The sequence below is a fragment of the Gracilinanus agilis genome, chromosome 2 (assembly GCF_016433145.1).
Source record: "Gracilinanus agilis isolate LMUSP501 chromosome 2, AgileGrace, whole genome shotgun sequence".
Lineage (NCBI taxonomy): Eukaryota > Metazoa > Chordata > Mammalia > Didelphimorphia > Didelphidae > Gracilinanus > Gracilinanus agilis.
Genome location: NC_058131.1, coordinates 693,273,468 through 693,284,977, shown reverse-complemented (window position 1 = coordinate 693,284,977; position 11,510 = coordinate 693,273,468).

Here is an 11,510-nt window from a genome sequence, read left to right as displayed (position 1 = left end):
ATTGCCCCCTCATCCTCAACATTCCACCTCTTGTCTTCCTATATTTACCCAGAGAGTTGCCCTGTTGGCAGTGCCATCCCTCCTTCTGTCTTCCTTTCAGAACCTAGATACTTTTTCAAGGTATGGCGTGTGGGGAACTTTTCTAAGAGCCCAGCCGAATTTCCTCTTTCTTGTCAAGTATTTGGGCAGCTGGACAGAGCACTGGGCCTGGAGTCAGGAAGACTCATCTTCTGGTGTTCAAATCTGGTTTCAGATACTTCCTAGCTGTGTGACCCTGGGCAAGTCACTTCACCCTCTTGTCTAGCCCTTACTCCTCTTCTGCCTTGGAACTAATACATAGTATTGATTCCAAGATGGAAGGTATGTTGACCGTTAGTGCCTACCGTATGCCAGATGACACGGTGGGTGTTGGTGATACAAAGAATAAGACAAACCCTATTTAAAAAGGAACTTACTTACATTCTAATGGGGAGACAACATTTATGTGGAATAAATATACAGAAGATAAAATTAAATGCACAAATTCATTAAATCCAAGGTAGTCTGGGAGAGGAAGAACGGTCATGATTGAAAGTATCAGGAAAGATTTTGTGTAGATGATGATTGAACTACTTTAAGTGACAAAAAATTTGTCAAAGAAAGTGAGGAGGGAGGAGGACACGCCAGGCAAGGAGCAAAAGCTTGGAGACAAGAACTTAGGTGTTATGGGTGAAGAAGAGAAGCCATCGGAGCCTTTGAAAGTTGGACGGTCCCTCAGGGAACCCCTAGTCTAGTCCAAGACTCCTGTGTTGGAGTATAGGGATTTCCCTTTCCCTGGAGCAATTAGGCAGGAGCAGGATGACTGCTGGTCACATATTGGGAAGGGGATTTTTTCCTCGAGGTGGAGGCTTGGATCAATTGCCCTGCAAGGACCCTTCTATGACTTTGGGCCAGGGCATGTCTAAATCCATACACCGAGGGGGCAGCGTTTGGGTCTCAGTGGACCAGCAGTTCTTTGTGCCTCACCACAGCCTTCCGTGTCCCTGCCATGTTGGTGTCTTCCCTGGTCCTAGGAAAGGCGATGCTCACTGAAACCAGTGGGGCAGCCCCAGAAGAGCGCAGGGCGTGGAAGGAAAAGGGACTTTTGGAGGGGGGACACCTTTCTCAGACAGACGAGTTGGCCTCTTGTTCTGAGGCCCGCCTTGGTTAATTTGGGGAAGCCCCGTACCCGGTCCCTGGGGCTTTTCTTCCTTCACAGAGGGGCTCTCCGCCAGCAGCTTACCTTCTGGCAGGATCTGTTCATCCCCCAGCCTTCATGAAAGGATTTCTGTGTGTTGACCCTGGGAATACAAAGACTAAAGTACAGAGAGGAGATCACAGCCTCTGGAGTCCCAGGACCTTGGTTCGAATCCTACCTTCCTTGAATGATGATTCTATTTGCCTTAGGCCCGAAATGGGCAGGAGTTGGAGGAGGCTGGGGATGGGGGTGGAAGGGGCAGAGCCTTCCGGGTGTAGGGGAGGTCTGCCCGCTTGGTCCTCCGAGGCTGGCTGCCAGCCCCTTTATGCTGTCATGAGCCGGGTGGCCGACCCTCTCTGGTTCAGCTGGACTACTCCAGGGTGAGACCACAGATCTTCTAGGACTTCAGGGAGTCGTGTTTTGCCCTGTAAATGGTTTATTCTAGAGATACACCGTTGCGGGGCATCTCCAGCTTGGGGAGGGCCTGGGGCTCAGGCTCAAGGCTTATAATGGATGAAGGAACTTGGGGCTCTTTGCTGCAGCTGCCAGGCTCTTGGGCTTGACCTCCCTGGGACTCCCTAATAGGAGGGAAAAAGTAGCCTCAAAGGGTGAACGTCCTTCCCCTTGAGCTTCCTCCTCCTCCTCTCTAAGCCCTGAGAAATCAGTGGCGTCTGGGAACCCTTTTAGCTATTCAGCTTTTAGGCTCACTGAGCTGATACTTGTTGCTTTTTGGGGTAGAGGCAACAGGGAAGGGGAAGAGGGACATTTCCAGGCCTCAGTTTCCCCACTTGTAAAATGAGAGGTTTGGATTGTGTAACTTTGTGTCCCTTCTGGTCTGGTAGTGTGGAGAGAATGTTGCACCTGGAGAAGTCCCAAGAGCCTGAGTTTGAATCTTGCCTCCGACATTTACTAGCTGTAACCCTGGCCAAATCACTTACCCTTGTGATCCTCAGTTTCTTCATCTCTGAAATGGGAATAGAAATAGCCTCTGCCTCTGGAGATAACGGAGGGAAAGAGCTTTGGGAGCCTTAAGGAGCTCTGTGGAGGCACGCCAGTGATTCTGAGGAGAATGAACATTTGTGCCTTGGACAGTGAGGGGCTGGTCTTACCTCCCATAGTGGGGTGCAGGTCCAAAAAGCTATACCGCCCCCCAGCAACACAATAGGGGAACCAAGCATGCCTGTGTTTCCTATTAATTGGTGGCTGCCCAAGACAGATGTATCCGGCAGCTGGAGACCTCTTCCTCTCCCCCCTCCTGCCCTATATTTAGTTCTATTGTTAAGCCCAGCCCGGGCACCCTGCCATCCTGGCCTTCCCCCTGCCCTGGAGGGGCATGCAAATGAGGGGGTGCGAATGGCTGGGGGCCCCACATTTGGCTGGGCCTGGGAGATTTCCCTTACTCCCGCCAGTTCCCCAATTTTAGGAACTGGGAAGTTTCTTCCTGGGTGGTCCTGAATTTGGAGTTGAGGGGGAGGCTGGGGAAAAAGTGTAATGGAAAGAACACTGGCCTGGAAGCCCACTGGCCAGGCTTCTAGTCCAGCCCTGCCTGGGTCATCCGTAAACAAGTCCCTTTCTGTTCTGGGAGCCTCGGGATCCTTATCTGTAAAAAGAAGGAGTTGGTGGCGTGGGGGAAGGCTAAGAACACTTCATTTGGAGTCTGGAGACCTGAGTTCAAGTCCTGCCGTGCCACTTATTGTGCCCTTGAGCTAGTCATTTTGTCTGACTGCACAGCCTCAGTTTTCCTCTCTGTAAAAGGGGGTGTAGTGATATTTTTTTTCTGACTACCTCATAGCTCTATGGTGAGGAAAATGCCTTGTTTGTAAACCTTAAAGAACCATGGAAATGAGGCAGCTCATTGATAGAGTACTGGCCGTTAGCATCAGGAAGACCTGAGTTCAATTCCTGCCTCTGACATTTATTTGCTCTGTGACCCTGGGCAGGCCTCTTAACCTTCTCTCAGCCTCAGTTTCCTCATCTGTACAAAGAGGAATGATAATAGCACTTTTCTCCTGGAGAAACGCTGAGGATCAAGCAAGAGAAAGTATTTTGTGGATTTCTAAGTGCCATATATAGATGTTATTGATTATTCTGGGATGGGTTTATATTGTAAGTGTTGCCCCATATGGGAGAAATCACAACCTGGGCTCTTCCACCAAGACTCTAAGGAGAGTCTGAGCCTGGTCTGGCCTGCCTGGTTCTCAAATGTGGTACCTCAGATGGCCTGTCCTTCCTGGATTCTAGAATCTGAGAGCTGGACTCCTAGAGATTACATTTATTAAGCACCTACTATGTGGCAGGCCCTGTGCCAAGCCCAGACCCATTAATTTCAGTCCCTCATTTTAACAGAGAGAAAGACTGAGGCCTAAGAATGGGAAATAACTTACCTAATAATAGCAACTGACATTTCTGTGGGACTTAAAAGTGTGCCAGGCTTCGTGTGTGTGTGTGTGTGTGTGTGTGTGTGTGTGTGTGTGTGTGTGTGTGTGTGTGTATTTTGAGTCTCCTAGAAACCCTGGGAGGGCCAATATTATAGGTGTCATTATTCCCATTTTATAGATAGTAGAATTTAGGATCTGTGACTTAGAGATCACAGAGTCATAGATTTAGAGCTGAAAGGGACCCTTAAAAGCCATCTAGTCCATCTCCATCATTTTACAGATGAGGGAACTGAGGCAAACAGTATGAAGTGACTTGCCCAGGGTCACCTAGCTAGGAAGGGTCGGAGGCTGGAGTTGAATTAAAAAAGAGGAGTCTTCCTGACTCCAAACTCTATCCATTGCGCCAGCCGGCTGCCCCACAACTCCCACAGTCATAGCAAATAAAGGACTGACCAGAAATAAATGTCCTTGGGCAGTCGGGTAACTAGCATCATGCACTGCGGTGTGCCTGGCCCTGCAGCAGATGTGGTCAGAGATGAGGCCACAGCAGGGAAATGCAAGAAGCTGCACCCCAGCTCCCCCTGACAGAGCAGTATCCCTCTCCATCACCTCTGAGGTTCCACTGACGTTGGGGTTTAGCCCATCCAGCAGCTTGCTGCCCTGGATGCTGGCTGGGGTTCCGACTTTCTTGTCTTCCTTAGTGGCAAAGACATGATTTGAGATTTACCACAATCTTCCTGGTTTGGGGCAGTTTGAGGAAGTGGAAAAAAAAAAAGCTTTGGGCTCTAGGGGCATCTAGGTCTAGAGTGCCAGAGGTCCTGGGTTCAATTCTGTTCTCAGATACTTCCTAGCTGTGTGATCCTGGGCAAGTCACTTAACCCTGATTGCCTAGCCCTTTCCACTTTTCAGTCTTAGGAAAAGGTAAGTTTTTTATTTTTATTTTTATTTTTTTAAAGCTTTGGGCTCTCGGGGCAGCTAGGTCTAGAGCACCAGTCCTGGAATCCAGAGTTCCTGAGTTCAAATGTGACCTTAGACACTTCCTAGCTGTGTGACTCTGGGCAAGTCTAGCCCTTTCTACTTTTCTGTCTTAGAACAGAAGTTAAGGGTTTTTTTTTTTTTTTAAGCTTGGGGCTCGTTTGGTTGCCAGGAGGCATTTCCACAAGCCTACCTTGTGCCAGGCGCTAAGTGTCTTTGTCCTGGCTCTTATGCTGAGACATTTCTGGGCTGCGATGTCCCCATCTTCCAGGGAAGGGGTCAGGCGAGGTGACCGGTGAGGTCCCTCTGGCTGGAACATTCTTTGATATTGTTTCTCTGCTTCTAGAAATGCCACCAGCCTTTTCTTGGATTCTGTAGGGAAGGAGAATGGGCGGTGGGGGTGGGATTGTCCTGTCCTCCTCCTCTCACCCTTCCTGACTTCCATCAGGGCCTCAGGTCGACCAGGGGGCATTGTAGACCATATGTGTAAAGCTTGGCCTGGGTAGCGAGGATGGGAGTTCTGATCCAGACTCCCGTGTGACCTCAGACATGAGAGCTGGGGGGGGGGCGGGGGCGGGGCTGGGGCAAGAGAAAGGGAAGGAATTCCCTCCCAGACAGAAACTCAGTGCCCACAATGAGGGGGGCATAATTCCATGTGCCTGACCCTGTCTAAGAATGCTGGGCTCAGTTCTGAGCTGTGCTCAATCAGTCAGTCAGCAAGCATTTATTTATTTACCCTTTATTTATAGTTCTGTGGGAAAGACTAAGCGATGGGGGCTAAGTCACACAGCTAGAAAGTATCTGAAGTTAGATTTGAACCCAGGACCTCCTGTCTCTTAGGCCTGGCTCTCCTTCCACTGAGCCACCTTACCGAAGTATTTGTTAAGTGTGGTGTGGTGAAAAGAGCATCCGAGGAGCTGGGTTCAAGCCCACTTTTGTGTACTCACAACTTCTCAGCCTTGGTTTGCTCATCTGTAAAATGGGCATAATCATCCTAGGGTTATGGTGAGGATCAATGAGATGATATTTGTAAAGTGTGCTGCCACCCTTGGATGTTAGCCGTTTCTTATAATTATATGGCGCTGCCCATGCACTTCTTCTATCTCAGATTCGGTTCCCACACTGCCCAGGGATTTCAGGGGCCTGGTAGGTGCCATCTGGCTTGGCCACCCTCAGGGTCTCTGGCTTCCTGCCAACCCCTGCCCCCCTCCCTCATCTGCAGGCCAGGCACATCCCTCCTCTGCTTCCTTTGTGTCCCCTAAGAAGGGGAAGCAGCAGGGCTGACAGGTTGGCAAGGGGATGGGACTGGAGGCGGGAGGGGGTGGGGGGCTCTCTCTTGACTCTGTCCCTTTATCCTCTGGAATTTCATGGATGGGGAGGGGGGGGTGGAGGCAGGAACCAGGACAGCCAAGCCATTCTTTCCCCTCTTCATCCCGGGCCCCTCACATTGGAGCAGAGCTGGGAGCTTCCCCAACTCAGATGATGAGGCACCCTCTTGGGGTTTCCCCTAAAGCGGGGGGACCTCCCCCCTTCTCAGCCCTGGATTCTAGAGTTTTCTTCCCTGTCCTTTTTCTTTTGTAAATGCCTTTCCCTCCCCCTCTCCTCTCCTGCTTCTTCCTACTCCTCCCTCTTTTCTCCTCCCATCTCTTCCCTCCCCCCTCCATCCTTTCTTGTCTCTTCCCCATCTTTTCTTTCCCTTCTCTCCCTCCAGTTTTCCTCCCTCTCCCCTTGGGCCCCCCCTGTAGTTCTTTCTGGAATGGAGAATGGTGTTTGAGGCTTTCTTTTTCTTCTTAAACCCTTACTTTCTGCCTTAGTAACAAGTCTAAGATGGAAGGGCAAAGGCTAGCAAACAGGGTCAAGTGACTTGCCCAGGGTCACACAGCTTGTGTCTTAGGTATTCTGCCCTCCCTCCATCAGCCTTGCAAATAGGTCCTTAAACTGTCCTTCCCACTGGACCCACCTAGTTTTAATGCCTTGAATGACTTTCCCAGAATTGGCCCAATTCATTCATAGGAGGCTAGACTGATGACTGCGGATTCAGTCTCCTGCCATCCCCTCTCTGTCTCCCTTGCTGAATCAGCTGCACATTGGACTCAGAATCAGGAAGACCCAAGTTCCAATACTGCCTGACTCACTACTTGTGTGATCCTGGTGGAGTCACTTAATGGTAGCCTGCCTCAGTTTCCCCATCCATAAAATGGGGATAATAATAGCACCTACCTCCCAGGCTGTTGTGAAAATCAAATGAGATCATATTTCTAAAGTGATTTGTAAACCTTAAAACTCTACGTAAATGTTGTTATAATAATAATTATTATTGTTCTTGCTAAATGCCTGGCATATAGCAAACACTTAAACAACAGTCCTCTGTCTCCCTCTCTGAATTTATTATTGATCTCTGAGGAAACTGCTTGGGTGGGTGACAAGGACCCTAGATGTCACTTACCTTTAGACATGGATGGATTCCCAGAATGGAATGGGAGAGCTAGAAGGACCCTTCTTTCCCATTTTACAGATGAAAAAACTGAAACTCGGAGAAGAGGCATGAGCTGTCCACAGTCATTCCATAATTTAGTGGAAGAGCCAGAGCAAGAGCTCGTCTGTTCAGTGTTCTTCCTTCTGCTGCCTTTGGCCCTCTCGTGTGGGCGCTCTCTCTCTCTCTCTCTTTCTCTCTCTCTCTCTCTCTCTCTCTCTCTCTCTCTCTCTCTCGTTTCTAAACCCTCATTTTCTGCCTTAAAATCAATACTGTATATTGGTTCCAAGGTAAGGACTAAACAATGGAGGTTAAGTGACTTGCCCAGGGTCACCCAGCTAGGGAGTGTCTGAGGCCAGATTTGAACCTAAGACCTCCCGAGGTCTCTAGGTCTGGCTCTGAATCCCCTGAGCCCCCTAGATGCTAGAGTCATTAAATCCACCCCCCCTATTTTACAGAGGCTACGTGGTATGTAAATCCAGGTCTTTCTGACTTTAAGGGTGACCCTCTGTATCCACTGTGCCCCTCAGCCCCTACAGGTGCCCCCTGAGATTCCATGAGTCTGAGGGAGACCTAGAGGCTGAGCAAGGCACTCGTCCAACAAGGGCTGAGGCCAAGGAGATTCCCTGAAGCCTGGACCCGATTAGAACCCAACATTCTGAGATTAGACCAATGGGAGAAGTGTTGGGGGTAGGGGGTGTGTGATCCAAAGCAGCTGCCACTTGGGCCCAGGGAGCAGCCCTATTGTTTGTCCCGGGATAATTAGAACCAGGGATTCTCAGGGGGAGCCTCCTGTCAGATCATGACAGGGCCTTGGCCCGTTCCCTTGCCCAAGGTTAATTATTCTGGGGTAGTTTATCCAGGATTTGCACCTACCAAGAGCAGAGGTGTGGAGGTTCCTCACTCTAGGGCTGGTGGTTTGATCCGACTCTTCCCACTCCCTGTCTTATTGAAGAAGAGCCTGAGGTCCAGTAACTTTAAATGACTGGCCTAAGGTCATTCGGTAGTGAGAGAATTAGGATTGGAAAATGAGGTCCTTCACTTTGAAAATGAAATTTCTGCCATGGGCTACCTTGACTGAGGAGCTTTTTCACAGCTCATCAGGGAAGGAAGGAGGATAGAGAATTGAGAGGGTCGGTTTTGTACCATATTATTGTGTCAAGGTTTTAGTCCGTTTGCTGCCCCTCTGCATTAGTTGCTGTGGGATAGAGGTCTCTAGTTGGTGAGCTTAGCCTTGAGGGGATTGCCTGAAGGTATTTCAGAAGGACCAAATCTTAGAACTGGAAGTGATGTTGGAGGCTTGCTGGCCCCCTTGAACCTGCCTAGGAGAGTTTTCTACAACATCCCTGTTGTGAGGAAGATTTAGATTAGGTATTGATTAGGAAGTACATAGCAGGAAGGAGCTGGAGCTGGGAATTCCAGGTTGGAATGAAGGAGCAGGAAGAGGTGACTTGGCCCTGAGTGAGGACTCCATTAGTGGTGGGCAAAAACTGTTGCCAGCCTGGGAGACCTCAGAGCAAAGGACACCCTGCTTTCTGATTTTCCCTGGGATCCTGTGTGGTGTGGCATCTAGCAAAAAGACAAGATCTACAGTGCCAAAGGAAGAAGGTGAAGTTTGAGTTCTGGTGGACAGTGCTTCAAGCAAAACCCTCTCTACCTGGTACCTGAGACCATCTTGACTCCTGGCATCCAGAGATCATCAGTGGATTGCAGTGAGAATCCCAAAGCCACATCAGCCCTTAGCTGTTCTCAAGCCTGGCAGGATCCAGGTCTGAGGCAGACACCCAGAGACTCCATTTACAGCTCCTTGGGCCCTGTTAGTTTAGATCACTTAGATAAGAGTAGAATAAGTACTCCCATTGCCCTGTAGTTTTATCCTTTAGATTTTAAGTATAGAAATCCCTTTCCCACCTTATAGTCAAACATAATTAAAGCTTTTAAGTCCCTTTTACCTTGTTAGCCTGTTTCTAGTCTCTGGCCTAGTGGAAGCTGAGTGACAGTTAAGATCAACTGCCATTCCTGTGGAAATCCAGTAAACTCTAGTCTCTCCACCCTGGTCCAGTCTCTCATAAATCCCAGAGTGTGAGCCCACAAACCACTTAGTTTATTATAATATCCTTGGTGACCCCATTACCTTACTTATATTTTTTCACATCTCCAACTCAGATCGAGAACTCTGAGGTCCACTCTCTGGCTATCCTGCCCTTTCCATTTCATAGAAGAGGAAATTGAGGCCAACAGAGGGTAAATGTCTTGTGAATGGCTAGAGATGGGATGCCCATCTGACCCAATCACTTCAAATTAAATGTTTTTTTCTTTTCTACTCCGTTGCCGCCCTCCTCTTGATTGACGAAGGGTTCACAATGGGAGACTCAGCACCTCCTCAAACAGTCCAACCTACCTTGGGGTTAATGGTCCAGGAGTTTTCCCCTCTGTTGAACTGAAATCTGCCTCTGCCCTTTTCTTTTCTTTCTTTCTTTCTTTCTTTCTTTCTTTCTTTCTTTCNCTTCCTTCCTTCCTTCCTTCCTTCCTTCCTTCCTTCCTTCCTTCCTTCCTTCCTTCCTTCCTTCCTTCCGTGTATTGGCTCCTAGGTGGAAGAGTGGTAAGGGTGGGCAATGGGGGTCAAGTGACTTGCCCAGGGTCACCCAGCTGGGAAGTGTCTGAGGCCAGATTTGAACCCAGGACCTCCAGTCTCAAGGCCTAACTCTCAATCCACTGAGCTACCCAGCTGCCCCCCTGCCTCTGCCATTTCTGCCCATGCTTCTGGTTCTGGCTTCTGGGATTGAGCAGAACCGGTCTGAGCCTTCCTCCACACCAGTCATTTTTGAACTGTGTTCGAATCTTTGTGACCCCATTGAGGGTTTTCTTGGCAAAGATATTGTTGTGATTTGCCATTTCCTTCTCCAGTTCATTTTACATATCAGGAAACTGAGGCAAGTAGGGATAAATGACTTTTTCAGGGTCACATAGCTAGTAAAAATCCGAGGCCAAATTCGAACTCAGGAACATGAGCCTTTCTTACTCCAGGCTCATGGCTCTTAACCCCTGCACCACCTGACTCCCCCCTCCTCCACCCCACAGTCATTCAAATACTTGATGATGCTGACTAGATCCCCTTAAGTTTTCTCTTCTTTGGGATAAATGTCGATTTCTTTAGCTGCTTCTCCTACAGCTGGGGGCTTGTGAGCTCTCCTTCCTAAAATGTGGGTCTCTGAAGATAGTTTTCCTTATCTGTAACGTGGGTCTGTATTCCGTAAATATGGGCATGTTCTGTGCCTCTGTGTCTGTATATCTAAGAATACACATATGATCTAGGCATGATTCCTTCTGTTCACGGGCTTGACGAGATGGCCGCTGAGGGCTCTCTCTGCTCACGCCCTATGCTTCTGGGGCGAGAATTCCCTCCTGTCTGCTGAATGGAGTTGGTATGAGGCAATCGCTTTGTAGGCCATAAACCACAAAAGAAATAGGAGTTGTCAGCAGTATTGTTCTGTGGGGTCCGGAAGAGGACGAAGCCATTGATGGGGGACCCTGGAGGCCATGAGAACCGGCCTCCCCTGCAGAGACTGAGGAGGAGGGGGAGGAGGAGCGCCCGAGAGATTTTAGGAAAGGAATTTGATTTCCTTCCAAGCACAGGGCACTGGGACCTTGGGGTCAGGCTCAGGGCATTGGAGGGACATTTGCTGGGGGGGCTGACTGTCGAATGGGGATGATTTCCCCAAGCCAGCCCAGGGGCTGCAGCTGCAAACATCTGGGTTCCTCCTCAGAGTGGCTGGTTGCCAGCCAGAGGGAGAGGGATAGCCGAGGCTAGCAAAAAAGGCAGGTGGTGGGGGTGTGGGAGAGGCAGCAGATTCTTTGCTCTGAGTTAGGAGAATGAGTCTGAGCCTGCCTGGGAGCAGCTGTGACCAGCTGTTCTTTCTACCAGGCTTCCTTTGGACTGCCCTCCCCTGCCTTCCCACCTCTGTCTGGCCCCTCTGCCCTGGGGTGCCCAGGATTTCCTCTGGGACCTTCTCTCTCTCTCTTTTTTTGCTGAGTTCTCACACTTCTGTCTGGCATCCCCTTCCCCAGGTGTCCTTCCTGCACTTCCCTCTGCATTTTCTCAGGCCAGGCCAGGTGCTGGGAGCCCAGGAAACCCAAGGAAGCAGATGACCGGCCTTTCAATGCCATTACTGCATCCTGGCAAGCAAGTGGAGAGCTTGGTGTTTGCCCTAACTTTGCCACCTGAAGCAGGCAGAGAAAACTAGAGGGCAGCCAAGATGGTGAAGGGCCTCCAGGAAACTATGTTTAAGGCCATGTCACATGAGGGCTGGTGGAATGACTTGGGATCTTTAGTCTTGATAAGAAAAGGTTGAGAGTGGAGAATCATGGTGGCTTCCTCCCTCCTTCCCTTCCTCCCTCCCTCCCTCTCTTCCTTCCTTCCTTCCTTCCTTCCTTCCTTCCTTCCTTCCTTCCTTCCTTCCTTCCTTCC